The following is a 27,966-nucleotide window of genomic DNA, read 5'->3' as shown; positions in this document are numbered from 1 at the left end:
AAAATATTTTTGTTTCTTAATGTAGATTTGGACCATCCTGCTTTCAGAACTATTTTTGTTCTTGGGATAAAGTATGTCTGTGCCATGTATGCATGTCTTCTCAGGGGTTAGTTAGAGGAGGAGCTGGGAAGGCAGACTGTTGTCAGATCCCACTGTGGGAGGTATACTTGAACTAGGGAAGCCTAGCCCGGGCTACTGAGCAACACTGCCCTGGAACGCTGAACCAACGGAGTGTTGCTGAAGGCCATGGAAGACCACATTTCTCCCTGGAAGGGCTAAGTCCTAGAGGAATGGCAATTCACTGTGGGGAAGGCCAGAAGGGCTTTTCTCTGTCAGGGTTTGAATATGAAAGGTCTCCCAGGGGCTCATGTTTTAAAGCTGGGTCCCCTCCTGCTGGCGCTATTTTGGGAGGTCGGGAGGTGGGATCTGGCTGGAGGGGGTGAGCGATAGATGATTCCTAGTCCCTTCTTTGCTCTCTGTCCACTATGAAGTGGACAGTCCTCCTTCCTGCCATGCTCTGCCCAAGCACAGGAAACCAAGAAACTGTCACCTGAACCCTGTGAGACTGTAATTAGGCCTTCCACCTTTCAACTGTTCTCTGGGATAGTTTGGTCAAAGCGCTACACGAACGTAGTTAATATCCTGTGTGAGGAGTATGAAAAGGATAGATTTGAAGGCAAGGGATCAGGATTTGCCACTGAGCTGTGTCCTAGGGACCGTCCTTTAGAAGGGTTATCCCCATAAGTTGTGACAGCGGCCAGCCTGCTCAGCAGTGCTCTTATTTCTATGTGGGGTGGGGGGTGGTGGTGGGGAGGAGTGGGGGGCGGGGGGGTGGTGGTGGGGGCAATCCTGGAGCTAGCTCCAAACCTTCAGCAAAGCCTGTTAAAGTCTGTTACATCCATGCTCTGCAATGCTGACCGAGGAACTGAGTGAGGAGGTGCAGAGAGCCCTGTTCCTACTGTCCTCTCTGCCACTATATCCATGGGGGGAGGGAGGCCATGCTTCTAATTACAAGAGGTGGGGTGGTGGGGGTGGTGGAGGCTGTGGTTTTCTGGGAACTACACTGATGGAAAAGTAGCTTGGTGAACAAGAGGCTATCAGGCAAAGTATTATATAGGACGAAGGGAGGCAGGGTCTTATGGGAATCCTGTGCACCCACCCCCTTCCACTCTGAAGGACATCTGACAACTTTATGCCCTGGAGGACACCATGGCTTGTGAACAAATGAGTCAGGAGACCTCAGTTCTCCTCAGCTGAGCTGTGCAATGAAGCCAACCTTCATAATATACACATCCAATTTCCAGCCGATATATTTACAGAAATGGTAGAGTAACGGTCAGTTTTACATGCCAACTTGATTAGGCTGTACTATATATACTTCATGAATCCATCAACAGTCTAGATTTTTTCTGTGCTGCTATTTTTAGAAATAGCTGATGCTTGCCATCGATAGACTTTGGGTAAAGCAGATTATCTTCTACAACATGGGTGGGCTCATCCAATCAATGAAAGGCCTTAGAGCAAAGGCTGAGGCCTTCTGAAGGATCCATTCTCCTCCAAGAATACCACACACAAGCCTGGCCTGAGCCAGGCTCCTATCCCCCAGCCTGGCCTGTAGACTTCAATGTCAAGACCACACCATCCACTGTCAGTGACTGCCTGGCCTCCCACTTTGCTTCAGTGGTTTCTGACTTGCTAGCCCCATAATTATATGAGCAAATTTCTCAAAAATAAATATAATACACACCCCTGTGTGTGTGTGTGTTTCTGATAAATACTGACTAAGGTAGGCACTCTGAAAATGAATAACTGCTTGGTGTTTTGTACTGGAAATAGTCTCCATCCTAATATAATCAGCATATATTATTGAATTTTACCAAGAATTCATGATCATACACCACCAAATCTTGTGTCTGGCTAGGAAAACACCTTAGTCCAAAGCCACTTGTTAGATGTTCTGAACGTACTGCCTACCTGTCTTCATCTCAAGTCCTAGTTCACGGATCAGAACAGGGTGATGCTCAGACCTTTATGTCATCTATATTGTCTTGGTGCCAACAGTGACTGTGCGTGGATGTCTGTGGTAAGTAATGACACCCTTGCTCAGGAAAGCTCACGTGCTAATGGTATGTGGTGGCTTTACAAACACTGTCTGTTTGAGTTAGAGAGCCGAGTTGTTCTTTGATTTGAAGATTCCTCAGTGACTATCGGAGCCTTGGAGATGATGCTGTCTAGAAAGAATGTGTATGGCTGCTATTGTGCCAATTTTATAATTCATCTTTTAATAATCTGTAACTGAAGAGCCGAGTGGAACTCATCAAACCCTGCCTTGTTTCTCACTGGGGAGCCTTTCTGTGTTTTGTTTTTGAGCCAAAGCTGAACGCAGCTGTTGGAGCTGTCACCAGGATTCCTGTTCACCCAAATATTGATAATAATGACTCCTGCTTCACATGGAAAGCATTTATTTAAATATTTGTAATGGAAAGGCTGTTATTATTGATATTAGAGCTTTGCAGTGAGAATGTAATAATATGGACATGACATTCATAAACCGCGTTTGGAAGAAGCCGTAACCGCCTCCTGCGTGGCACACAGGGCCTTGAGCTGGTATTGTTGGTCATCTGTTCTTCATAGAAATAGGGAGAAGTTATTACCAGGGAATAATTAAACCCACAGAAAGGACCAAATGCTGGCAGGCCACAACCATCCGCATCACCACACAACAGCCTGTTATGATCAGTGAAATCAAACTGCTGGGGCTTTGCGTCTGAGGGGGTGGGGCAGTGTAATGAATATACCTCACCCTTCTCCCTCCTGTGACTTGCCTGGATTGCAGTAAAAAGCAAGCCCTCTCATGTTTTTTTGTGCAAGGGCTCTGGAGTGGAGTCTGGGTCCTGTTCTCACTAGGAGTGACTGATGTGGCCTTGTGAGGTATAAAAGCTGCTTTGACTCTTCTTGCCAGTGCTTCCTTGGACGCCCTGTGCTAGTCAGAACCTATGGCTCTAGACTTCCTTCCCGTGTTTTCCTCTTTTCTGTTCTCGTGGCCTTTCATTGTTTGCCTGCCCTGGGTGGTCTTCCATCTCCTGAATCAAATTCTCTTTGTTCTTTACGATGTGTTCTGATCAACATGACTTTATTTTTAAGCCGATGTCTGATCAGTTCCAAGGGAAGGGAGGAGCCTTTGTTAGGGTTGAGTCTCCACCAAGGAGAACAAGGGTCTCAACAGGGACCTCAGCTTATGCACAAGGGGTAGACCTGAGGATGATCATTTTCCAGAACCCTAAGGAAGGTGAGGTCTGTCCCTTGGGAGGAAGAACTTTCATATCCAAGTTTTACCTGTGAGAGTGGAAGAGAGGCCCTGACTGAACTGTTAGGAGACTTGAATTATTGAATTAACTCCCATAAACAAACATCCTGAGGAGGAGAGAGGGAAGAAAGCTGGAAGTCAGAGGGAGTGGGAAGAAGAAAAAAGAGGAAAGGAGGCTCCAGAAGAGAGCAAGGGAAGGGAAGGCCTTAAGTGAAAACCAGGCCACCTTGCTGGGATAAATTGGTCTTCAGTGACATGCTGTCTGGAGACTCACGTGCCAGACACAGAGGGAGCCCTTCTCCCACTGGGGGATTTCAGTGCCTGGGGCAACAGGGGGTGTAAGTCTGCCCAGTGGTCCCCTAGCACATGCCTGCTGCTTGTACCTCCTGAGCAGCAGTCCCCAGCTAGCTCAGGATGGTGATCCTCAAGAGTATCCAGGACCCCTTAGAATATTCCTGAATGGATGCACGAGACACATTCGTCCTTCTCTTACCCATGAATTAGGTGATCCATCTTGGGTGGTCATTTCCTTGTTCCGTGTGTATTCTGCAATCAAACCCTTTGCCAAGAGCCTAAAGCCGTGTTCCGTAGGAATGGCTTCTGGATTTCCTATGGGATCCCAGCATCCTGGTCCAAGCTTGAAGCAGGAATGCAAGTAGTGTTACGTTGAAGTGGAGCTGACGCATCCAACTTGAGCAGCTTTTCAATAGTCGACAGCCTGCTGGTCAGTGAGGAAGTTTCTTTTCAGGGAATCAACTTCTGTGACTTCCTGCTTCGGTGGAGTCACTGAAGAGAAAAACCAGAAGAATTTGGAGATATTGTATCTCTAAGACAGAAAAACACCAGATAGAGAAGAAAGCACTGGAAAAAAAAAAGGTGCTTAGTGAAGTCAGCCATTCAATGACACAACACCTCTATTCCATTTGCAAACTGTCTGTTTCAGCCAATTAATGTCGTCTTAAGGGATACTTTTAATTTTGGGAGCCTTTGTTAAAAGCAATCTGAAAGCCCGAATAATCAGGGCTTACTGATAAGTTTCAGAGGACTATCTTCATTTTGGACGGACTGCCTGGGGTTCAGAGAGATGAATCATATAATTTCATAAGAATCCTTGATAATATAGTATGAAATTGTGCTCACATGCTCTGAAGTGTTTCTAAATAGCTGTGGCCACATCTTAGATACTCACTGTCTGAGAATGTATAATTTCAGGACTCAGAGCAGGATGACAGAATGGTACTATGAAAGGTTCTCAAGTGAGCCGATCTCTGCCCACTTCAAAGTTGTTTAAGTTCTTAGGGGGGCTCTCAGCTCTCAGACGATCCGCTCCAGAGCCACAGCCTCAGAGCCTCAGGGTTCTTTCTACTTGGGATAGTGGTACCACACTGCACACAGCCCTCGATCCTTCCAGTCCTTTCCTCTCATGTTCCGCCATGAACTGTGGGCCTGTTCTCTACTTGATGCTAGCTCCTTGTTTGCTCTCTATTCCCAGCCAAATTGCTAAGTGATAATTATGACATTTGTTTAGAGCCCAGCAGTGGTGGCGCAGGTCCACTCAAGAGGCTGAAGTAGGTGAATCTCTTAAGTTTGGGTCTAGCCTGGTCTACAGAGTGAGTTCTTGGCAGGACAGCCAAGGCTACACAGAGAAACCCTGTCTCAAACAAAACAAAACAAAACAAAACAAAACAAAACAAAACAAAACAAAACACAGCCCCAAAGACTTTAGTTTAAGACAAGTGGATTGCCCACTCATCAAATAATTATGCAAAACTTGTGTTTTTGGAGATTAACATATCTGAAAGAATATCTTGATTGGAATATTTTTGTAGGCTGACATTTTCCAAGAAGCTAACATTTCCCCCACCTCTTTGGTATGAACCAATAGTTGGGTTCCATTATTTATATTTTCCTCACAAGTGTGTTTGCTTTAGAAAAGCTGTGCGGTCCATAAATGTTCCAGGTAAAGGATGATATGTTGACGTGGATAGTGCTTTAACTCCTTCAGTTAGTCAAGTTTTAATTAACTTTAGGTTTTATGTGTTCTCAGTTCCATTGAGAACAAGGAGATATTTTGTGCTCACAGTAAACTGTGAGCCCAAACATTGTCCGGGAAGTCAGGCGAGGATGTGGATCTTTAATCTATCTCTTACTACTTAAAAAGAAAAAGAATTGTGCATGTATGAGTTCTGCCTGCATATATGTATGTGTCCTGGGTGGGTGCTTGGTCCCAGAAGAGGGCATCGGATTTCCTGGAATTGGGGTTAGAGACAGCTGTGAGCCACTGTTTGGGTGCTGGGGACCAAATCCGGGTCCTGTGACAGAGCAGCCACGGCTCTTAACGACAGAGCCATCTCTTCAGTCACTCTACACTGCTTCTTTAAATCTAATAATTCTCTTCTACTTGAATGCTCATTAAAATAGAGCCCTATGGTAGTTGATGTGATTTATAAGGAATGCAGCCTGTTCAAAAGGAAAATTCTGGAGAATTAGCATTTTTGGACTTTTCTAAAGTTGGAAATACTATATGAAAATGCCCACAATTCTCAGGGGGGAAGATAGTGACACTGTAATTTTTATTATTTTGAATTTCTTTATAGAAGGCACTAAACTTTGGAAACAAATGACTTACAAAATTTATGAAATTACTCGCATATGGTATTTCTTAATTTTAAAGTTTTTTTTAAAGTTGGCTTTAAAACACACACATTTGTGTTTCGGGATTATATTTGGCAGAATAAATATTTATGCAGTTATGTACCTTCTGCCTGGAGCATAGCAACCGTCAACCTTTGCAGGGGCAGAGTGAGGAAGGGAGTGCCCAGCGTGGGGAGCCAGGGAGCACATGAACTGTAAGCATACATTGTGAGTGAAGCCACGTGGTTGTTCAGAAGCTAGCACAGTAGGGCAGGGGTGGGGGTGGGGGATTGTGTCAACAGGACCGTTAAAAAATAGACTGAGGTAGACCGAGGCAAGCTGATACAAATAGAAGAGGAAGTGTGGTAGGGAGGGGGGATTCAGCATTATGAAGATGCAAAGACCCAAAAGTGTGTGTATGTGTGTGTGTGAGACATCAGAGGGCAGGATGCTGAATTAGCTACTTTTTTCTGTTGCTATGATAAAATACCCTGGTAAAGGGAACTTGAGGAAGGATGGGTTTCCTGTGGTTCACAGTACCAAGGTACCTCATGCTGGGCAAGGGATGGCTGCAGGGGCTTTCCGCAGCAAGTCACGTGGACCCACGGTCAGGAGGCAGAATGGCATGAGTTCCATTGTCCATCATCCATTCCTGTCCCCTTCCTGATTCTGTCCTGTTTGGCCACTCTGTGGTCCTCTCTCCTCTGTTAAATCTCAGGAACACCCTCCCAGACATGCCCAGTGATGTGCCTTCATGTCATCCTAAAATTCAGTCAGGTTAGTAGTAAAAATTAACTACCACAGCCAGTGTCTGTCCATTTCCTCTGCAGTCACACTGTTGCGGTGGCCATAGTCATATTAGCCTGTGACCGTGTCTCTGGGATATAGGTGATTTGGTCAAAGGATGGGCATGTAAACTAAGTCAGGCTAGCAAATCCTTTCCTCATTTAAAAACAAAGTCATCAGGAATGTGGAGGTATGCTGATAGAACAGGAGCAGCTGGAGTAGAGGTGAAGGGGGTGGTAGGAGATGGGCAGAGGTTGGAATTTTGGTCAAATTGAATATTTGGTTCCATTTCTCCCTCAGTGTTCTTGAGGCAATCCTAAAGAAAAATAAATTGCTTTGCTGAAGATCCCTCTAGTAAACAGTTGGTCTTCCTTTTTCTTAGACCAAGATGCCAAACTTCTTCCTGTGACAGAGTCCATTCTGGTTTGAGTGCCCATATCTCTTCCAATGTTGATGGGAGCTTGTAGTGCTCCTGATAGAATTAAGAGGTGGGATCTTCAGGAGTGATTAGGCCATAGGCTCCACCTTCATGGATGGAATTTGCTTTAGAAAGAGTTAGAGGTAACTAGTGAGACCCTTTGGGCTTCTGTTTATTTCTCACAAGAACCCACTGTTTGCTCATTCTGGAGGGAGTGTTGGAGAAGTGTTCCACATGCTCTTGGAAGCAGACCAGCCAGTGACTAGACACAGAACTACTGGTGGGTGACTTGATCATGGATTTCCCAGCCTCCAGAACTGGGAGAAATAGATTTCCAGTCTCTGATATTTTATTGTAGTAGCATAAAGAGCCTCAGGCAGAAATCTAATACAATGATTAGTTAGGACATAATTCAGAACCTCTGCTTTTCTTCCTGTAGAATGAACAATGCTAACTGGATTATCTGTAAGGCTCCTTTAACCCATGAGATCTTGTGTGTGTGTGTCTGTGTATGTGTGTGCATGACATGCCTATAACATAGGTACTGTCAGGAACATGGGAGATCATGAAGTTCTGCATCTGTGGAATGGTTCATAAGTAAGTGGAACAAGAGGCTTCATTTTTGTGCATGGTAAATGCTTTGAGGGGGTTACAAGTTACATCCTTGATCAGGTTCCTTCCTTCCTTCCTTCCTTCCTTCCTTCCTTCCTTCCTTCCTTCCTTCCTTTTTTCCTTTTCATCTTCCTTCTATTTTTCTCTGGACAGAGTTCTGGTTGGTCTGCAAGTTAACACATAGGACAGGCTGACACTGAAGTTCCTTGGATCTGTCTGCCTTTGCCACCCGAGTGTTGGGATTATGTGAATTATCCACCCTGTCTGGCCTTGGGCTGACTTCTCAACCCTGAATGTTAACGAGCACAGGTATAACTGAGGCAGGAGGAGATTTTCAAGCCTTCCTCCAACAAAACAAGCAGAAGGAGTAGAAATCAGCAGTCACAGGGATCTGAAGGGACATGACATCAGCAGCATGGTGCAGGTTGGCGTGCTGAACCCAGGGTGGTTCTTCTCTAAGAGATAGCATCCTGTTTGGGGAATGGAAATGATGGTGTTGTGGTCTGGATGGGATGTCCTCCATGCTCTCTGACATTTAAATACTTGGTCCCTAGTTGGTAACACTGTTTGGGGAGGTTTAGGAGGTGTGGCCTGGAGGATATGTGTCCCTGAGGACAGGCTCTGTAGTTTCAAAGTCCACTACTCTCCTCAGTCATCTTTTTGCTTGTGGTCTGAGATGTGAGCTCTGAGCAGCTCTGGTTGCCATGGCTGCGGTTGCCATGCTTCCCTGACTTGATGGGGATGGACCCTATCCCTCTGCAATGGTAGGACTCGAACCTCTCCCTCTTTCTCTAAGCTTCCTGAGTCATGATGTTTGATCACAGTGGTACAAAGATAACTAACACCCTGCAGCTGTCCCTTCAGAAGGCAAAGTAGCAGGTGCAAGATGCACTCTGGCTTTCTGATGATTCTTTACAATGCTTGGGCTTACTTACATTCACTTGATGCAGAAGTCCTTTGTTTGGATTTTAGGGCATATACATCCAAATATTCAAGAATCAACCCTTTCTTATCACCTATTTCTTTGTAAGACTTCTTGGTGTCAATCACTCTAGACAAAGGATTTCTTGTAGCTTTGCATAAAAGGTTTGAAAGAGCAGATGATGGTGCATTTTGGAGTTAACTTTTCATCCTTCCTAACATAATTCAGTTTTCTTCTCCCTGCCACACACATCAAAAGGCCATTATGTTGTCGGTAAGTGCTACTTAAGTTTAATATACAGGGTGTGGCCAGTTGCCTATGAGGCACCCCTACTCTTTCACAGTCTGGTGCTCCAGAGCCCAGATGGTCATTGGGTTTCCTAGGACCAAATCCTAGCTCTGTCCCAGATCTTTTGTATGACTTTGGACAACAGTAATTTGGATAAGTCACTTAGCATTTTGTTATTTTTAATATGAAGGCAATCAGCTCATTTGGGATAGTGCTGGGACCTGCAGATACCATGCAGTGGCTTCTATGATCATTTTTAAATTGGAGATGGTACCATTTCCGTATTAGAGAAAGGACTTAAAAATTAAGTCTTCTTAGATAGATATGGTGGTGCATATCCAGAATTCTATTTGAGGCAAGAAGAAAACAATTCAAGGCCAGTCTGGGCAATTTAGCAAGCAAGACTGTCTGGGAAAAAAGTAAGTAGGCTATGACAGTTTAAACACACACACACACACACACACACACACACACACACACACACACACACACACACTAAAAGCTCTCTAAAGAGAGACTGTGGGAAAAATTTAAAATATTTGATCCTGCTTTAAGAATAGCCTTGACAGGGTGGACTGAAGTGTCTAATGTTGAAAGGAAACACCCAGGGAAAGGTCAGGAGTTAGAGAGAGAAGTCTCAGGTCACAGAATCGCCATACACTGTTACTTCCTGTGACCCTTGGATTTCCAAGTTGCCTATGGCAAGCAGGTCTAGAATGTGGCCTCTTTTCTGGTTCCTATTGCCACAACCTTAAAATCCCATAAGACACTTCTGTCTGCAAAGGAGTTCTCTGCAGAGTAATGATGCACAGGAGATGAGAAAGTTGCTCTGTTCAACTAAGTAGCTGGTGCTGGTTCAAATTTCTGGAGTGTGAGGGTACTGAATGATTTTATGTCAACTTGACACAAGCTAAAGTAGTCTGGGAGGAGGGAACCTGAGAGAACTGCAAGTAAGAAAATGCTTTCATAAGACCAGGCTGTAGGTAAGCCTTTAGGGTGGTTTCTTAATTAGTGATTGATACGGGAGGGCCCAGCCTCCTACATGTGGATGTCTTTGTGCTCAGAGATAAGTGCTAGGGAACCAGGAATGTTAAATATACAGGGTTGTTCCTTCAAAGGAAGGGATGCATAACATTTGTTATCCTCCCAGAAGGCTGGAAGCAGATGTGGTTAATATGGTGGCTCTGTGGGGATGTCCCAGCCACAACACTGCTCTCTAGAATGGACCAATACAGCGAGGATGGAACTGCCACGAACAGGCTTCTGATTTTCACTGCATGTTGGTAGACAATCTAGTGGACGTAAGGTAAACTGCCAGTCGTTTCTCCTCGTCCGTGTTATCATCATTCACCCTTTTTGAAGACCTCGGCTGATGCAGCTGAGCCGTGTAAGCCTTCAGGTCCCACGCCATCTGGCAGATCGGGAGGGCTATTTTCTGTCTCAAGAAAGATGACTTTCAGTAGATTGTTGGCTCTGCCTCCGGAGGTGATCATTTACTTAGACCACCGGGAACTTTGTTCTAGATGATGTTTCTGAGGATGTTTGCACAGCGATCGGTCTAGCAGATATCATCTCCCTCATGAGCTAACACAGGCATGCATACTGTTTATAGTAACAAAGATAGGGCCTATCTCTGGGGAACAGGCTGGGCTGGACAGGGCACTACCTGCAGAAACTGCTTTGCCCAGAACAGACTTAGTCCTGGGATGCAACTTCTAAGAACAGGCTAAAGATCTTATCCTCTTGAAATGCCCTTAGAATTGGGGCTCGAGGAACTAACTGCTGACCACCTTACCAGTATTCTGCCCACTGCTCTTGCTGTGATCAATAAAGTTTCTCCGATCTCTGACTCAGGTGTCAGGTTTCCTTCTCCAGCATCTAGTAAAGGCTTACTGATTAACTTTCAAGTAAGGTTAAAAAAAAAAAAAAACCTCAAAATCTCAAGTCATTTGTAATTTTTTTGGGGGGGTGATGTTTGTTTTCCTTGACCCTCAAGTGCAGGGCCAAAGAGAGTATTTGCTAGGCAAGTGCTCTAACCACTGAGATAAGTTACCACCCCCTTTGCAACTCTGATGAGCATTTCTGCCATGTTTATTGAGATCATGGACCATGTCATGGTATGTCAGCAACACATACAATTACATGTGACTCTCATGTCACACAGTTACATGCATGAAAACATCTTTATTTCTGCTTGCCTTCTGGTCTGTGTTTGTCACTGGGAAACTTTTTTTTTTTCCGTTTAGAATTTAAATACGTTTGCTATGTAGTTAAAGATTCCTTATGACAAAATACATTACAGTAGTTTTCCTGGAAGCAAAGAACAGTCTACATTCCTCTCACGAGTTCCATCCTGGTTTTAGTCTTCCAACTCTCTCTCTAGCCTGTGAAGAAACTGTGTTTACAGGACTCCTTCCTGGATGACAGCTTTGCATTCTCATAGTCCATAAACAACAAGTAATGAGACGGGGCCTTGTGCGTGCTATCCCAGGTCTGTCCACGTCCAAGTCTTTCTGCTCCATTGCTCTGCCTTTGCATCTTACAGTCAGCATCCATGACTGCTTATTGAAGGTTTTTTCCGGCTGGGCACTGAAACGAGATCTTCGAGCACGTGTTTTCTTCCCAAATCTTTGCAACTCCTTGGGGGACATTCTATTAGTGTCATTTCCACACAGATGAAAAACCATAGCTTAGAGAGTTAGCTACTATCTGCCATCTAGCCCAGTTAGTAAATGGTGGGCAGGGACTGGAAACTCATGCCTGGCTTCTTAGCTGTCAGCCCAGCCCTCTCCCAGGGAGGTAGCCTAATTCCATAGCACTGAAATACCCTGCTCAGCTGGTGTCCCAACACCCTAGTGGAGGATGGAAGCCTTATTGAGCTAAATCATGCCACCCACAAAATATCCATTATAGGTTGCAAAGGTGACCCAAGGCTGAATGAAATAGAGTGAAGATTTCACAGCCTTAATTATCTATTGTAAAGACTCTTCATGAAGGAACAATTAAACTCCCTTTACAATTTTTTTTCAGGCTTGCTTTGCTATTTGATAATATTTTTATTCCTGTTGCGAATTTTTGCTTCTACCACTCATCCGATGATGAGTAAGTCATTTTCAGTTTGCCTTGGTGGCACTGAAATTATTATGTTGCTTTTAATGTGATGATAATAGTAGTATACAAATATTTTAACCATAACACACTGAGGATCCATTTTCTCTTTTATTTATACCAGTGCTGGGTAGCTGGGTATAAGTAGGCATCGGCAGCGACTCGGGGAGGGGGGAGGGGGGAACCAGGGGGTGGGGGTGGGGGAACAGTCTTTACCTCTGTTTATTTACAGGAGCGTCATCTCGCACCACGCCCTTTCCTTCCATTCCTTTGTTAGACCTCTTAAATTTCATCCAGCACATGCCATACTGTTTCAGCTATTTTTGTATGCCACAATATTTATAAGTCATTATTCCAGAGAAAAGGAAGGGTCTTACAAGGTCTGTGAGATGCTATATGTTATAGAGGCTGTGCAGCAAACAAAATACAACAGTGTAGTTTAATATTGGATCCTGCTTGCTTCCTGTCTGTCTGTCTGTCTTTCTGCCTCCCCTGCTTTCTCTTCTCTCTTTCTCTCTCATGATTGTTAGAGTGATTTTGTGAAGCTTCTTAGTCTCCATAAGCCCTAGTTTTTCATTCACTCCCTTTTTTCTGTTTCTCTCTTACTCATTGATTGACTGACTTTTTGATTCAGTAAATATTTGATGAGTTTCTGCTGCTGTTGAGGCATTGAGCTAGGCACTGGGACCACGCATATGAAAAGACTGAAGAATCTGTCTTAATTGGGGTTTTATTGCTGTGAAGAAACACCATGACCAAGGCAACTCTTATAAAGGGCGACATTTCATTGGGGCTGGCTTACAGTTTCAGAGGTTCAGTCCATTATAATGATGGCATGAAGCACGGCAGTGTCTAGGCAGGCATGGTGCTGGAGGTGCTGGAGGAGTTCTACATCTTGGTCCAAAGGCAGCAGGGAAGAGACTTCCTTCTGTGGTCAGCCAGGAGGAGGGAGGGTCCCTTCCATCCTGGGTGGGGCTGGAGCACTAGGAGTCCTCAAAGTCCACCTACACAGTGACACACTTCCTCCAACAAGGCCACACCTGCTAATAGCTCCACTTTCCATTGTCCAAGCATATTCAAACCACCACAGAGTCCCCTGCTCAAAAAGGCTCTGCGTTTTGGTAGGGAGCCCTAAACAGACAGGCCTACAAGCTAATGAGCCTAGAAATTAGACAACCTTAGATGAGGCTATGTTCCCAAAGCAAAGAAAGCAAGGACTGTCCTGGAGGGAGCAGCTATCATTAGAGTGGTCGCCAAAGACAGGAAAGATGAGGGCAGCAAGTATAGATGCTCAAGGCGGGACTGATCTGGAATAAGAGAAGACCAGTGGACCACAGCCAAGGGGCGACCATTAGACGGCAGAGAACTGATCTAACTGCACAGAAACATTAAGAACAAGATAAACATTTTCCTCAGCAGCAAAGATCAGGCTGTTTAAGGCTGGTATCACGCTGGTGAGGAACTGCTATGCTGAGTAATGTCGTAGGACACTTATGCTCATCCTATCATATGGTAAGGGAATTTTATCAGTAAGACTTTAAAATTATTTTAATATTACTAAAAGCAAATGGAACCCGCAACTGTCAATATTTTATCATAATGCTGCCTCCTTTACTGTTGTATAAGCAATATGGAGTGTTGATTTTAATATTAAATGTTAAGAAGATATTCTCATGGCATTCATAGTGTTTTTCCAGCATCAGGCTTTTTGTACACACTAATTAAAGGGGATAAAAACAAATAAATAAACCTTTAATCTCTATGGAATGCATATACATATATATAATATACATACACCCATATATACTATTCACATCCACACACAGAGCACATGCACATACACACCCTAGATATACACCTTAGCATACATACCACATACTTCAGACACACACACACACACACACACACATCTGTACACCATATATTGTCAAATACATACCTTAAACCCCTCTATATACCATGTACATCTCACACCACATGCCCTCACCACACGCACATCTTTATACACACATACGACATATAACCCACACTCCCTTATACACATATACCACATCCACACTATACCCATACATCTCTTCACATACACATACTGACACACATGACATGCACACCACATATATCACATACACCACCACTGCACCATCATCACACACACGCCATGCATACACACATGCACAAACATGCATACACATGTACACACATGCACACATGTACACACATGTATACACGCATACATCATACCATACTCCTACTGCATTCTCCTGCACACCACCTCTACCGTTTACCATTTACTCCCACACTCGCCATACACATACACCACATATACCCCCACATAATGCACACACCATTCCAATCTATAACTGGTGAGTGGGAGGAGAGAGAGGTTGTTTGGCACTATGAGAATTCATTTTTTTGTGATGAAGTCTCACTGTGGGGTTGGCCTTGAACTGAAGGCCTGCCTCAGCCTCCCCAGCAGCAAGCTATAGAAATGCATGACTGTTCAGTGCTGTGTTGAGCATTCACAGTAGGAACTAGTCAAGTCAGACAGCTAGGGAAGGGTTGGTCTATTCAGGGGTTAGGAGCTGGCAGTCCTGCTTTGGTGATTGACTTAGAATGGGTGTAATAACCCACTCTCCTCATCCTAGCTTTATCCTTGCTAGGAGATAAATTACGTGTGAATAAATACATATTAAAGTCCCCCAAATTACTTTGGTCTAAGTATATAACGTACAGTGTTGATCTGCTTCTATTTCTAATTTGTTCAGTTAGCCCCCACCCTCTCCCCTCTCAGTTCTTCATTGTCACAAGGGACACCAGCCCTGCTGTCGTGTGTACTGCTAACGAATGATGGCTGGTATGTGGTGGACAGATTTATTCTCTCTGTGCTGGCTCCCCCTCTCCCTTCCTCACTCCACAGTCTCACCAGCCTCCCTACAAGCCCCCATGCTATCCCTCTGGTCACAGCAGCATTCCAACCTCAGACCCCCCACAGCCTCCTCCCTGCACCAAGAGCTGCTGGCTCGACTCACTCCCCCCAGGCAGCCACTCTGCCAAGATCGGACTTCAGGCTCGTAAATGTGGGATCTGTCAGGCTGAGAACATTAGTGCTCCAGCCCGTTATTAGCCGATAGAAAGCTTATAAAAAGGACTTTATAAACCAAGGCATGAATAAATAATTTCATGAGCAGAGCAGCAGTGTGGCAGTTTTGGGTTTAAAGCTGAAAGCCTTTCTAGCGTGTGGCCAGGGCATTGAATGCTATCACCATGTTTCAGGCCGTGATTTTTATTCCGTGTTTCATTCAGGATTTGGCACTGGAAGAGAAGGAATTCTGCACACATCACACTGAAATTAGAAGGCAGCGTGCTGCTATTTAAAGCCTAAGTGCTATTGTCTTGAGGAGATTATCTTTCTGTTCCCTGCTTTGTGTGTGTGTGTGTGTGTGTGTGTGTGAGAGAGAGAGAGAGAGAGAGAGAATGCACATGTGCACGCCTACATTTTTTGGAAATTTACCACCTTTCAATTTCCTAATAAATTGTTCCCATAATGCTTTCAAAATTATGCTTCACAATGACAAGCACAATGGTGTGCTTACAATACCAGGAGAGCAATAGCTGTACACAGAAAGCCAGAGAATTCAATATATAGTCGAATAGATCTGAAAACTTTGTTTTGTATTGGAAACAACACAACACTCCTTGAACAGGTCACTAGACACGAGGCAAGGCTGTGTCTAGTGGGTTTAAGTGAAAGCTGTGGGTATGTATTCCAGTTAAAGACACCTTCAGGCCTTGGCTCGTAGGAGATTAATTTACTCCTTTGTATGTCTGTACGTGTGCCTGCTTGTTCATATGTGCACCATGTGCATGCAGTGCCCCTGGAGGCCAGAAGAAGGTGTTGGTTCCTCTGGAACTGGAGCTGCTAGTAGCTGTAAGCCACCTGCCGTGGGTGCTGGTGAACAAACCCAGGTCCCCTGCCCTCTGGAAGTGAGTCTGGTGCAGAATGACAAACACATCCCTCTCTCTCACTCACATGGGTGATCATCGGGGCTGACCTCACGGAAATGGAGAATGGGGTGGTAATTGTGAGGGGTGGTAAGACAGTGGGGAGGGAGAAGGAGAAAGTTTAATTAATGGGTACAATGTTACAGTTATGTTAAAAATGGCACTGTGTGGGACAGCAGAGTATGCATAGTGAAGAATCATATATTAACTATATCATAATACTTACAATAGAGGATTTTTAATGTTTCTGCTATCAAGAAATTATAAAAGTTTAACTATTCTGAGTTGGTCATTGCTTACTGTGTAAGTCAAAAATATCACATTGTATCTCATAAATACATATGTACTGTATCAATAAAAATAAATAAAATGCACACATAAATAATTTAGGGTTGAGGATATAGCCCCATTGGTAGAGTGCTTTCCTAATATGTGCAAAGCCATGGGTTCTGTCCTCAGCACGGAATTAGCTGGGCATAACGCTGCATACCTGTAATCTCAGCACTGGGAGAGGTGGGGGTAGGGGAAGAAATGACTGTAGGGGAGGGCATTCTTAACTATAGCAAATTCAAGCTCAGTTTCAAAAGCCTATGGCAGTCCCCCCTCTGTAAAATAAAAGTAAATAATTTGGGGGTCTCGGTAATCAGGCCCTTTGAGAGTATAGAGCCACACCACACCCAGAAATGGTAAAAGTCCCTTAACTCCCACGACCGCTTTCCTTCATTTTCTAATGCAGTTCATCCTCTTGTCTGTGTCTGCTTTCTGAGTTTACTTGTGCATGGTCAATTATGGTCTGAAATTAGTAAATGGAAAATCCCAGAAGTAACCAAGTGTCTTAGCCTTAAAGGGGCACCGTGACCAAGGCAAGTCTTATACAAGAAAGCATTTAGTTGAGTGCTTGCTTGCAGTTTCAGGGGTCAGTCCATTGCTATGCCAAGGAGCATGGCTGCATGCAGGTAGGCTTGGTGTTGAAGCAGTAGCTAAGAGCTTCACACACACACACACACACACACACACACACACACACACACGCAGAGAGAGAGAGACAGACAGAGAGACAGAGACAGAGACAGAGACAGAGAGAGTCTGGCATAGGCTTTTGAAAGTTCAAAGCCTTTTCCCAGAGACAGACCTCCTCCAACAAGGACCTATGGCCTCACCGTGTGATTCTTCCCAGTCAACTGGGCACTAAGCATGCAGATAAATGAATCAATGGGGCCATTCTCACTCAAACCACCATACCAATTTATACATTGTAAATTACCTATTATCCTGAGTCGTGTGATAAACTCTTGTGGCATCTGACCCCACTGAGGTCTATCTTCCTTGGCTTGTAGGTCATTCATTTGTCCAATGTATCCGCCCTGTGGAATGACCAGCCATCAGTCCCTGAGTAGCCATCACGGTTATCAAGTGCTGTCTAAGGCACTCTATTTTTAAGAGGGCTAACAAAGTGCAAGGGCAGTAATGTTGCAATTTTATTGTTACATTGTTATATAATTATATCATTACAATTGTTTCGTTTTATACTGCTTTTTTTTATTCTCCTTTCTTCCCTCTAATAAAGGAAAGAAAATGTTATCTTCCTAAGGTTTGTCCCAAGAATTCCTCATTACAGAGATACCTGCTAGGGAAAGCATTCCATCACAATGACGGTGACAACTCTAGGCTGAACGTGAGCCATGAGGGTTGAGGGCAGGCTGGCATCGATGCTTTGTATCAGGTAAAGCAAGGCAGCTCTGTTCAAAACCAAGCGAGCCATGACTCCAGATAGGACAGACAAGACAGACAGCCCAAGAGGGCATGCAGGCTGGGACTGTGGGCTGGAGGACCCCAGGAGGAATGGCACTGGAGATGCTGAAGCACACTTAACAACACTAACTCCAGATTTCCCATCCACAACTCTGAGAGAGAGCAGCTCTGAGGAGCTCCTGCCACACATGGACCCACGCAGTGACTAGTGTCGCACACACAGAAAGACAGCCAACCTATCATCAGGAGATCAGCCCAAGAGTACAGTCTGGAGGTGTGGAAATCTTAGGGGAGAGATCTAGACCATAGGCCACAGAGTCTCCCGTACTGAGCTTTTTCCTCATGGACCTCCATCAATGAGGAAAACTTTCTACTGACTGGGTTGTATGAGTTACCCAATGGGCCACAATACAAATACAATGCTTTGTCATCATTGTTGCAAAAAATAAAATAAATGGTAGTGAGACAAAAGGCAAAGCAAGGAGAAAATTTTCTGTTGCAATTAGGTGACTGATGTTATTATTGTTTTAATTCTAAGGGATTGGTTCCATGTAGAACAAGATGCTATTCTACTCTTGTTATATAAGCATCTTTCTATTGACATGTTTTAGAATTTATATAATATCAGAGAACATTTTCATGTTCCAATGACATTTTTAGGACTAAGATGTCAAGAAAGAAACTGAGTCATATTTCCTGTTCACTACCAGGAACATGGAACTACATACTTCCAGGAAACATGGGACATTCTAATGCAGATGATGTCTTCATCCCAGTTTTGATTCAGACACACAGGTGTTCCACCCAGCTTACCATGGACAGTCATATCACTGACAACTGACATGTTGAGAAGGCCCGGGGTTTCTCTCCCCACCCTCCTGCAGCAGTTGCACGGGGCATCCATTAGACTTTGCCCAGCTCTCTTCGAGGCTCATAAGTCCTGCTCTATCTCCTTCCAGGGTGTGAAGTTCTGCAAACGGGCCCTTTTTTTAAAGACAAGGTTTCTCTGTGTAGCCCTGGCTGTCCTGGAACTCACTCTGTAGACCAGGCTAGCCTCAAACTTAGAAATCTACCTGCCTCTGCCTCCCAAGTGCTGGGATTAAAGGCGTGCGCCACCACCATCCCGCTAACGGGCCCTTTTTTTTTTTATTCCTTTTAGGAAAGCATTGACTTCTGGCAAACAATGACTCATGGTTGTCTTTTGGTGTGAGTGAAAAACAGGTACAGAGCAGACAGTGTGTGCACAGCTATGTGCGGCTCCAAGTCTGCATCTAGAAGGGCAGAGAGGTGAGGAGGGAAGGCAGTGCAGCTGTTCATGAGCTCTTTTCATTCAGGCAGCTATGGGTAGAGTAGAAAATATCTGTTGTACCTGTATGTGCAATATCTGAAAGACATTTATTACCTTGTCCCTCAGAAGACTTCCTCTTGGAAGAAGACAAACAAGGCAAACAGAAAAGGGTGTAGAAATCAGTGACCACACCGTGACTCTGAACATCTGTGTTTAAAGCTAGTGGAAAGAAAGGAAGGTCTGGAGGAATTTTGGGGACGAAGGTGTGACTTGGTAGAGACTCCAAGCCACGGTGCTTGAGTGCCTGGGAGGCTGGAAGACAGGCCTGTCATTTGAAAGAACCTTCTGACAAGGATGGTTTTTAAATGCTGAATTAATATCTGTCTTTTTCTGCCCTCAGGCCAGTTTCACACAGGCTTGCGAGTTGCAAGCAACAGAAGCAGTCTGTCTATTTTAAATAAAGGAGAATATTCATTGTAAGAATCGTTGGGGCTGAAATTTCTTCTGGAAAGAAGGAGATGCTTGGAAAATGCAAAGCAACAACAATCTCAAGATCAAGGGACAGAGCTACAGCACAAGCAGCCACATACACATCTGCCCAGATGTGTGGAATGTAGCTGCAACCATCCTTTCCTTCCTCACATGCTCAGAATTCAGAGCTTTGAGAGAAAAGTTTCTTGGGCTGAGCCTAGCTCTCAGCCTGCCCTCCCTGTGCACCACCAGAAGATGGCACAGAAACAAGGAGGCCTCTTTGGCATCTGTGGTGTAGGAGGTAGTGTTTCCTCCTCCATGCCTCCCTCCATCCCCAAGGGAGGTCACAGCATGAGCAGGTTAATGGTAGGGAGCTGAGGACTGTTAAACTAAAGAGCAACCCAAGAGAACCATTGACCTGTGGTTAGCTACAAGACACAAGGATATGAACATATGCACACTTTCTGGTTGTGTTTCTTCCTTCCTGTGTGTTAAGGATTAGACTCAAATGCCACATTTCTGGTGACAGCAATCCAGATGTGGTCACAGCACTGAGAAGCTGGTGTGCTTGTTCATCTGCAAAATGAGGATAAGGCAACATCTGTCTCAGAGCGCCACTGAAGGCTGAGCGGGCTGTTTGTGAAGTGCCTGACCGACCTGGTGTTCAGTAATGATAACAGCTGTGATGCCACATCCCCTGACATGTTCTTTCTCAAAGGACAGTGTGCTGTTGTCCTCAGGCCAGGACTGTTGCACACTGTCTTAGGCTTTCTATTGCTGTGATAAAACACCACAACCAAAAGCAACTCGAGGGAAAAAAAGGTTTATTTTAGCTTATACATGCCAATCACAATCTGTCATGAAGGGAGGGCAGGGCAGGGACTCAAGGTAGGGATCTGGAGGCTGGAGCTAATGCAAGGCCATGGAGGAGTGCAGCTTACTGGCGTGCAACTCACAGCTTGCTAGCCTGTTCTGATACCATGCAGGATTACCTGCTGAGGGATGACAATGCACTAGAGCCCAGTCCCATTAATCATCAATAAAGGGAATGCACCACAGGGCTGCCTACTAGCCAATCTGGTGTGGGCATTTTCTCAATTGAGATTTCCTATTATTATTATTATTATTTATTATTATTTTTCTTTCCCAAAATGACTGTCAAAAAAAGTTGGCATGAACATAGTCAGCACAGAACTTTGTCTAGGAATTATCCCACTTAGTAGTTGTGTGTCCTTGTCTCTGTATGAACATGAGACACACCTCTGTGCAATGGTGTGTGTGCACATGTATGCATGTTCAAGTGTGGGCCATAGGGTACTCTTAGCTCTTGTTCCTCAGGTGACATTTTTTTTTTCTTCCTTGGTGACAGTCTTGTGTAGCTCAGGCTGGTCTCAGATTTGTATATAACCAATGATGATTTTGAAGTTCTGATCCTCCTGCCTCTACTCCCTAGATGCTGAGGACACAGGTGTGTGCCACCTTGGTTTTTGGCCTGGAGCTTGCCAAGTAGCTTAGGCTGGCTACTGAGGTGCAGGGGCCCACCTGTCTCTGCCTCCTCAGGGACATGATGCATGACGTCTAATGCATGACTCTGTGTCTGGCTTTTAGTTAAAACTCAATTTGGCTCTGGGACATTGAGCTCAAGTCTTCTTGTTTGTAAGGCAAGTACCTTACCAACTGAGCTCTCTCCCTAGATGCAAGGTTCTCGTAGAACCCTGACTGGCTATAAAGGGGTGATAATGATTATGCCTCTTGTGAGGAATTCTTCTAAGTATTAAAAAAGATAATCTATGTAAAGTACTTAGCACAATGTCTAACAATTGAAAACACCAAGACCATGTTAATTAATAATAACCCAAAGAGTTTAAGATTTTCTCCCCCCAAACACACATCGATTCAGCCTCTGCCACAAAGAGTAATGTATTCCATAAGTTTACAGCAAGCTCTTTGGTTTAAATGCAGCTTATTTTCTAAGGACCAAGAAACCACATGGAGGCTGAGAGCTGAGTGCGGGTTAGGGATCTCATAATTCGGTCTCTTGGCTACTAAGGCAAATTGAATGTAAAAGCTTCTTGGAAACAGCTCAACAGCCTTAGCATTCTATCGTGCGCGCGAGTGCGTGCGTGCGTGCGTGCGTGCGTGCGTGCGTGCGTGCATGCATATGTATGTGCGTGAGCGCGCGTGCGTGCATGCGTGCGTGTATGCATACTTACGTACGTGTGTGCATGCATGGGTGCATATGTGTGTGTGTATGTGTGTGTGTGTTTCTCTTCCTGCTGCTTGAGCTGTAAATGGCTGGGCTGGGGCTGAGGAAAAGCCTGTCAATCTCACCTTATCTAATCGCTTGCATCTACTTATGGCTGGCTGCCCTAAGTGGCAAATGGAAATGGTGCTTGGAGGCTTTGGCTCTCTCTTCCTTCCTATCTTACAAAGTAGTCACTTAATATTCCGCCTATTATTTCTTATAGAGTCTCTTTGGCATTTCCAACGGCCATACTTTCTCATGGAATTAAATTAGTTTCAAATTATTTTCTCATGCTATGGTAGCTTGCATTTTTCAAGGCTGACTCTAGCTTATAATTTTCTGGCTTTAGATCCAATCCCTGCAGCTCTTTGTGTATCTGAGCACAATGTTTGTCTATTTAAAGTAGAACTTCTGATATCCATAACTGACTGCTTGCTCTCTAGTCCAAGTTATTAATAAGATTTTTATGGAGACCAGAGCGAAAAGAACTTCTGCCAAATATCTCTACTCAATTGGATACTGGGTAATTTATCAATTTCCTTTGTTTAAATAGTTTAGCCCATTTGAAATTTGTGTAACAATGTTTATCTCCAAGAAAATTAAAATTAGCTTCAAATAATGTTTGCTAATGCTCTCCTCCATAATTTCATATTGTTTCCTAAATGGGATATTTTCATAATTTTTTTCAGGAGTAGCTATGTTATTTTTATCTGGGACAACTTGTTAAAATAAATGGTTAATGCTGCTTTGTTATTGTTCCACGTTTTAAAATTGCTTTTCCTCAAAGCAATTGCTTTAAGTTAATAATTGCATTTAGGGTGAAATTTGAAGGTTATACTTTTGCTTTTACTTTCTAATAGTACGTGGGACTGGAATGTGACTCGATTAGTAGAGTTTACCCGGAATCCATAAAGCTTGGGTTTGATCCCCAGCACACCATAAAACTGGGCAGGCTGGTACACACCTGTAATTCCAGTATGGGAAGAGGAAAGATCAGATGTCCAAAGTCACACTCAATGTATTGAGTTCAAGATCAGTCTGAGTTAATGCGTGCACATGTACACACACACACACACACACACACACACACACACACGAGTTCTATACCTTCACAGTTCTCAATGTCAAATTTAAAAATTAGGTTATTCTTTTGGAAATGGCTCTTGCCAAGGCACCAATCTCTTTCCAGCCATGTCCAGCAACTGTAAGACAGAGGACTGTTTTTGTTCTTGCTGTGCTTTCTCTAGTTACAATATATGTCAAATTTATGTCCTGAAAGATTATTTTTAAAGCAGATTTCAAAATGTGGAAGCTTCTAAGCCTGCGTCAGTCACTGCATACCTGCCCTTGCTTATTTTGTGTGTAGCTCCTGGAATGGCTATTTTCTGCTGTGTTTATTAAAGCTAGGACCTCCTAGGTGGCTTTTGTCAATTCCAGGCCTAATGTGATCACCAGGCACAGGATTTTTTTTTCAGCTTATTTTTATGCTCACTGGTTCAATATTGCTTTTTACATAATTCAGGACTTTTGGTGCCGAGTGATAGTTTGTGAACAGTTGAACCTGTCCGTTCATATAACATCCCGAGGCCCACACCATCTTACAGCCGGCTCCATTTTTCTCTGACCTCTGGGGGTTTAGAATCAGCATGCACTGCAATTTGCCTTCTCTGTTTTCAGCTGCATTTCTACTATTCTCTTCTATTAGAGATTGTTCTTCTTAGAATTTATCCAAACAACCTGTAACCACTTGGGAAATCACAGTCTTTATATACTTAGGTGCAAATGTATAGCGCTGACAATGCGTCCTGTTGCTACACTATTATCCCACATGTGACGCCGTCTTTCAATTTCTTTTCCGTCTGTAGCTTTACAATTCTAATGTAGACTGATGACATATTTACGAGGCACTCTCTCAACATCCCTTTGAGGCGCTCGGCCGCTGTGTCAGTGTCAGCTCTGTGCTCAGCTGCAGAAGGCTTCATATCTTTTCTCTATGAGAACATAGGACTTGGCACTTTCGTTTTCCATGCACTTTGCGGTTCTTGAGTACCCCCATGTTCTTACACTGTAGCCACTGTATTTTGGCTACTTTGTGGGTTCTTCTTTCTTCCACCCCTTTTCTTTCACCCTTTCAACTCCCTAACACTAGATAGGAGAGAAAAAAAGAATAGAGGGGAAAAGGGATGCATTATAGTTAGACTTCCTCCTGCTGATTAGAGGAGTCTAGAATTCCTTGGAGCAAATTTGATCTTCACTGTCAGGATATCTAATTATGCCTTCCTTCCTTCCTTCCTTCCTTCCTTCCTTCCTTCCTTCCTTCCTTCCTTCCTTCCTTTCTTCCTTCCTCCTCCTCCTCTTTCTCCCCCTTCTCTTCCTCCTCCTTCTTTCTCCTCCTCTTCTTCCTTCTTTGTACATGACTACTTAACAAACCATGACCACCACCAACAACGATCGTGCCTCTCGGGGCCCTAGCATGTATATACTGTCTGAAAAGTCCCCGGAACAGCTGCAGATGCTATCCACAGCCGGCGAAATCATGCCCCTGCCAGAGCACGAGGCAAACAAGGTGTGCTTCTATGGACAGTCAGAAGTAGCTCCATGTGCCCCACCTGGGATTAGAATGAAAATAGAGTCTTACAAGATTTCTGTTTTTAAAGAAAGCAAAATTCTCACTACATGACACAGTTTTAAGTAGATGTGGGTTCGGCTCTGATATTAAAGGTGTAGGTGTTGTGATACTTTACACAATGATACCTTCTTTTCTTTTCTCTGGTGTTAGCCTAGGATCATGTGTCCATTCAAGATCTCTCCCTTGGTTTAGACTGTCCACTCCGGGTGGAGATGATGCTCTTGGCCTTTTAAAACTTTCTTTCTTGTTTTTCCTCAAATGGTCTTGTTTCTTGTTCTGACCAAGTCATGGTGAAAAAAAAATCAGGAAGTTCTCTTAAATTCTTATTACTCCAAAGCAGTCATTTATAAGTAGATCTAGACCAAAACCACCAGGATAAAAGAAAATGAGGCCATTTCCTGAGTTGGAGACTCCAGCTGCACCAGACAGCATGAGTGCCTGTGATTAGGAGCTAGCTGTGTGGGGCGGGGCTGGCACCACTCTTGGGGATGTGAGCTTCCTTTACATAAGCTCTAATTTAAAACTCACTGATTATCATTTAAAAATGCCACATTTTCTAAAATATTGTAGTAAAATACACATAATATAAAAATTTCCATTTGAACTATTTTACCGTACACAGTGACGTCAAGTGAATACACACTATTAGGTCCCTATTAAACATCTGGCTCCAGAACTCTTATTTTTGAAAAACCAAAATTCTGGGACCATTAAATAGGAACACCTACCTCATTGTTCCTTCCCCCAGCACTTGGTATGCATCTATGTGCTGTCTGTCTGTCTCTCTGTCTGTTTGTCTACCTAAACTCTACTATGGGTAACTCAAATGAGTTGAATTAAACAATGTCCTTTGGTATCTGGTTTATTTTGATCAATACAACGTTTTAAAAATTCATTCCTGTTGTAGCCTGAGTCAGAATTTCTTGCACCGGAGAGCAAACTCTTACACTGACAATTTACTTCTCAGATACCTTCCTTGTCTAGAACTTTCTTCCGGCTGAACTTTCTTCTGGCTAGAACTTTTCTTCTTAAGGCTAAAAATACTATGACTGTGTGTGTGTGTGTGCTATATCTGTTTGATTTCCTTTTTCAAATGTTGATAGACTTTGGGTTGTTCTTAGCTGTTGGCTCTTTTGAATAACACTGTTTTGACCACTGGCAGGCAAATCTCTGCTCAGTCCCTGATTTCATCTCTTCTGACAATTAGCAAGCAGAGTAGCGGATCACATGGTAATTCTAGTCATTAAAGGAAGACTCAGTGAAGCAGTATTCGGCAAAACCAGAACGGGGAAGTGGGAAGGGGTGGGTGGGAGGACAGGGGGAGAGAAGGGGGCTTACGGGACTTTTGGGGAGTGGGGGGCTAGAAAAGGGGAAATCATTTGAAATGTAAATAAAAAATATATCGAATAATAAAAAAAAAAAAGGAAAACCCATGGCTCTGTCTGTGAATTGATTGTTTCATCTGGTCACAATCTCATCAGGATTTTGTAATTTCTTGTAATTTCTGACTTTGTTTTCAGTTTGTGAAGGTGCAAACATGTTGGTTAATCATAGTGCAAGGAAAAAAATCACCATCAAGTTAACCGTGAAGAATGACAAGCTATAGTTTATTTTCTTATAATCACACTTGATCTATAAGAACACAACTTTATTTTCCCATTGTTATTTAAAAACCAAATTCACTCTAATACTAATATTACTTTTAATAGAGTACATTGTATTTGATATTCCTGAAGTCTGCTTTAAAACAAAATAGGGTATCTGAGATCTTGATGAACTAAAATTATAGGTGTTCCCTTTTAAAAGCAATCCATCCTAAAGACGTGAATTTCGAAAAGAAGTCCATTAGAAGATGATTATCTGTGTTGTCAAAAATTCTTAGATTGATCAAAGGTTTCTTTTAACAACCTTCCTAATGCATTCTCCCTCAAAGGGTCTGATTTATTAATGGTTTTCTAAGAAGGCATCATAAAGATGTTACAGCAAAATTCCTTGGTTTGTAGTTGCATAATTAGAATTTGTGATATTTGTACAGGGGTCATGAAGATGGCCTCTTCTTTTTTTCTCCTTCTTTTTTATTTTCAAAAGATGTCTGAGGGAAAATGAAAGCCTGTTAACAGACTATAAACAGGATGCCAAAGGACAGCGATTACCCAGTGAAGAAAGCCAAAGCCTTTTCTCAAGTATTTGAGAAAAAGTCATTTGAGGGGAGTCAGGCCTAGGCTAATATTGCTCACACTGAAGCTATCTTGTGCTAACTTCTCACCTTCTTATTGATTCATGTCTTCTAAGCTTTTCCTTAGGCAACCTTCGGCCAGCTCAGTCACTGTGGGTGTCCAGCCACATGAAGCGTGTTTGCTGACCATCCAGTTTGGGAAGATAAAATGGACACTTGCACTGCCCTTGAGCTGCCTCTGGCACTGGGTTTAGGTTACCACATATACCTCAGTGTTTGAAATATGGGCTCTCATTCCAAACCAGTAAGGGATTTTTTACTTTTTGAGAGTGGTCTATATTTACCACTGGAAAACAACAACAACAAACCCAAACATCTCCCCCTGCCCCCCCCCAAAAAAAAATCTTGAGAGAATGAAGAAAAAGCTGGTTAAATTTTGTGTAGATCAGAATTCTGTGGAGGGGAAGAAAAATAAAAGTCCACCCCAGAAGTCTAAGGGTCATCAGGAAATAGACAAACATCAGGATGTTATGTGGAAACACATCTGTCTCCAATTTGGTACGGAAAGCCTATATTTAGATATTATTTTAAGAGCTATATTAAAAATGCTGATAAAGTGGATTCCATGCTCATTTTCTGGTCAACTGTATTATGTTTCTTTCTCACAGATGTGTGCCCTTAGAACTAGTCTGAATATATGTTCTAAGAAGCCCAACGTTTCAAAGGAAAAGTATGAAATTTTCTGTAGCCTAGCTTACCAAACCTCAGAGAAGACCTTGACTAGTTCATATAATTTTTTTGTGGCAGGTTTTCTTAGCATTGGCTTTTCTAGGCAACATGTATTCTGTCTTCATAAGGTCCCAGTGACAAAGAAAAGCTCACCCTGGGGACCAGTGAGCTTACTGGGGTTATTACAGGAGGTTGGTAAGGGGGTGCTGATGGGGGTGTGGGCGCCCCAGAAGCAGTAACACTGACAAGCCTTTCCTCGGTAGGTATGAGGACATTATATAGTGTCATAGATCTCTCTCTCTCTCTCTCTCTCTCCCCCTCTCTCTCTCCCTCTCTCTCTCTGCCTTTTTTGTCTCTGTAGAAAACTGGCTGGGATGACCTGTTTATCTCTTTTCTGACATATTAACATTTAGTAGGTCCCGCTGGGATCATTATAATCTGCTATAGCTGAAGGTATGATGGCGAGGTTGTTTAACTTATGAAAGAACAGAGACCCTGTGTTCTAAGGGACAGATACTAAGGGTTGTTAGTTTTTCTTTTTACATAGGCCTAAATAAGGCAAGGATCTTGAACCCCCACCCCCCACCACCATTTGATCA

Source organism: Apodemus sylvaticus, chromosome 6 (assembly GCF_947179515.1).
Source record: "Apodemus sylvaticus chromosome 6, mApoSyl1.1, whole genome shotgun sequence".
NCBI lineage: Eukaryota > Metazoa > Chordata > Mammalia > Rodentia > Muridae > Apodemus > Apodemus sylvaticus.
This window is presented reverse-complemented; position numbering follows the sequence as displayed.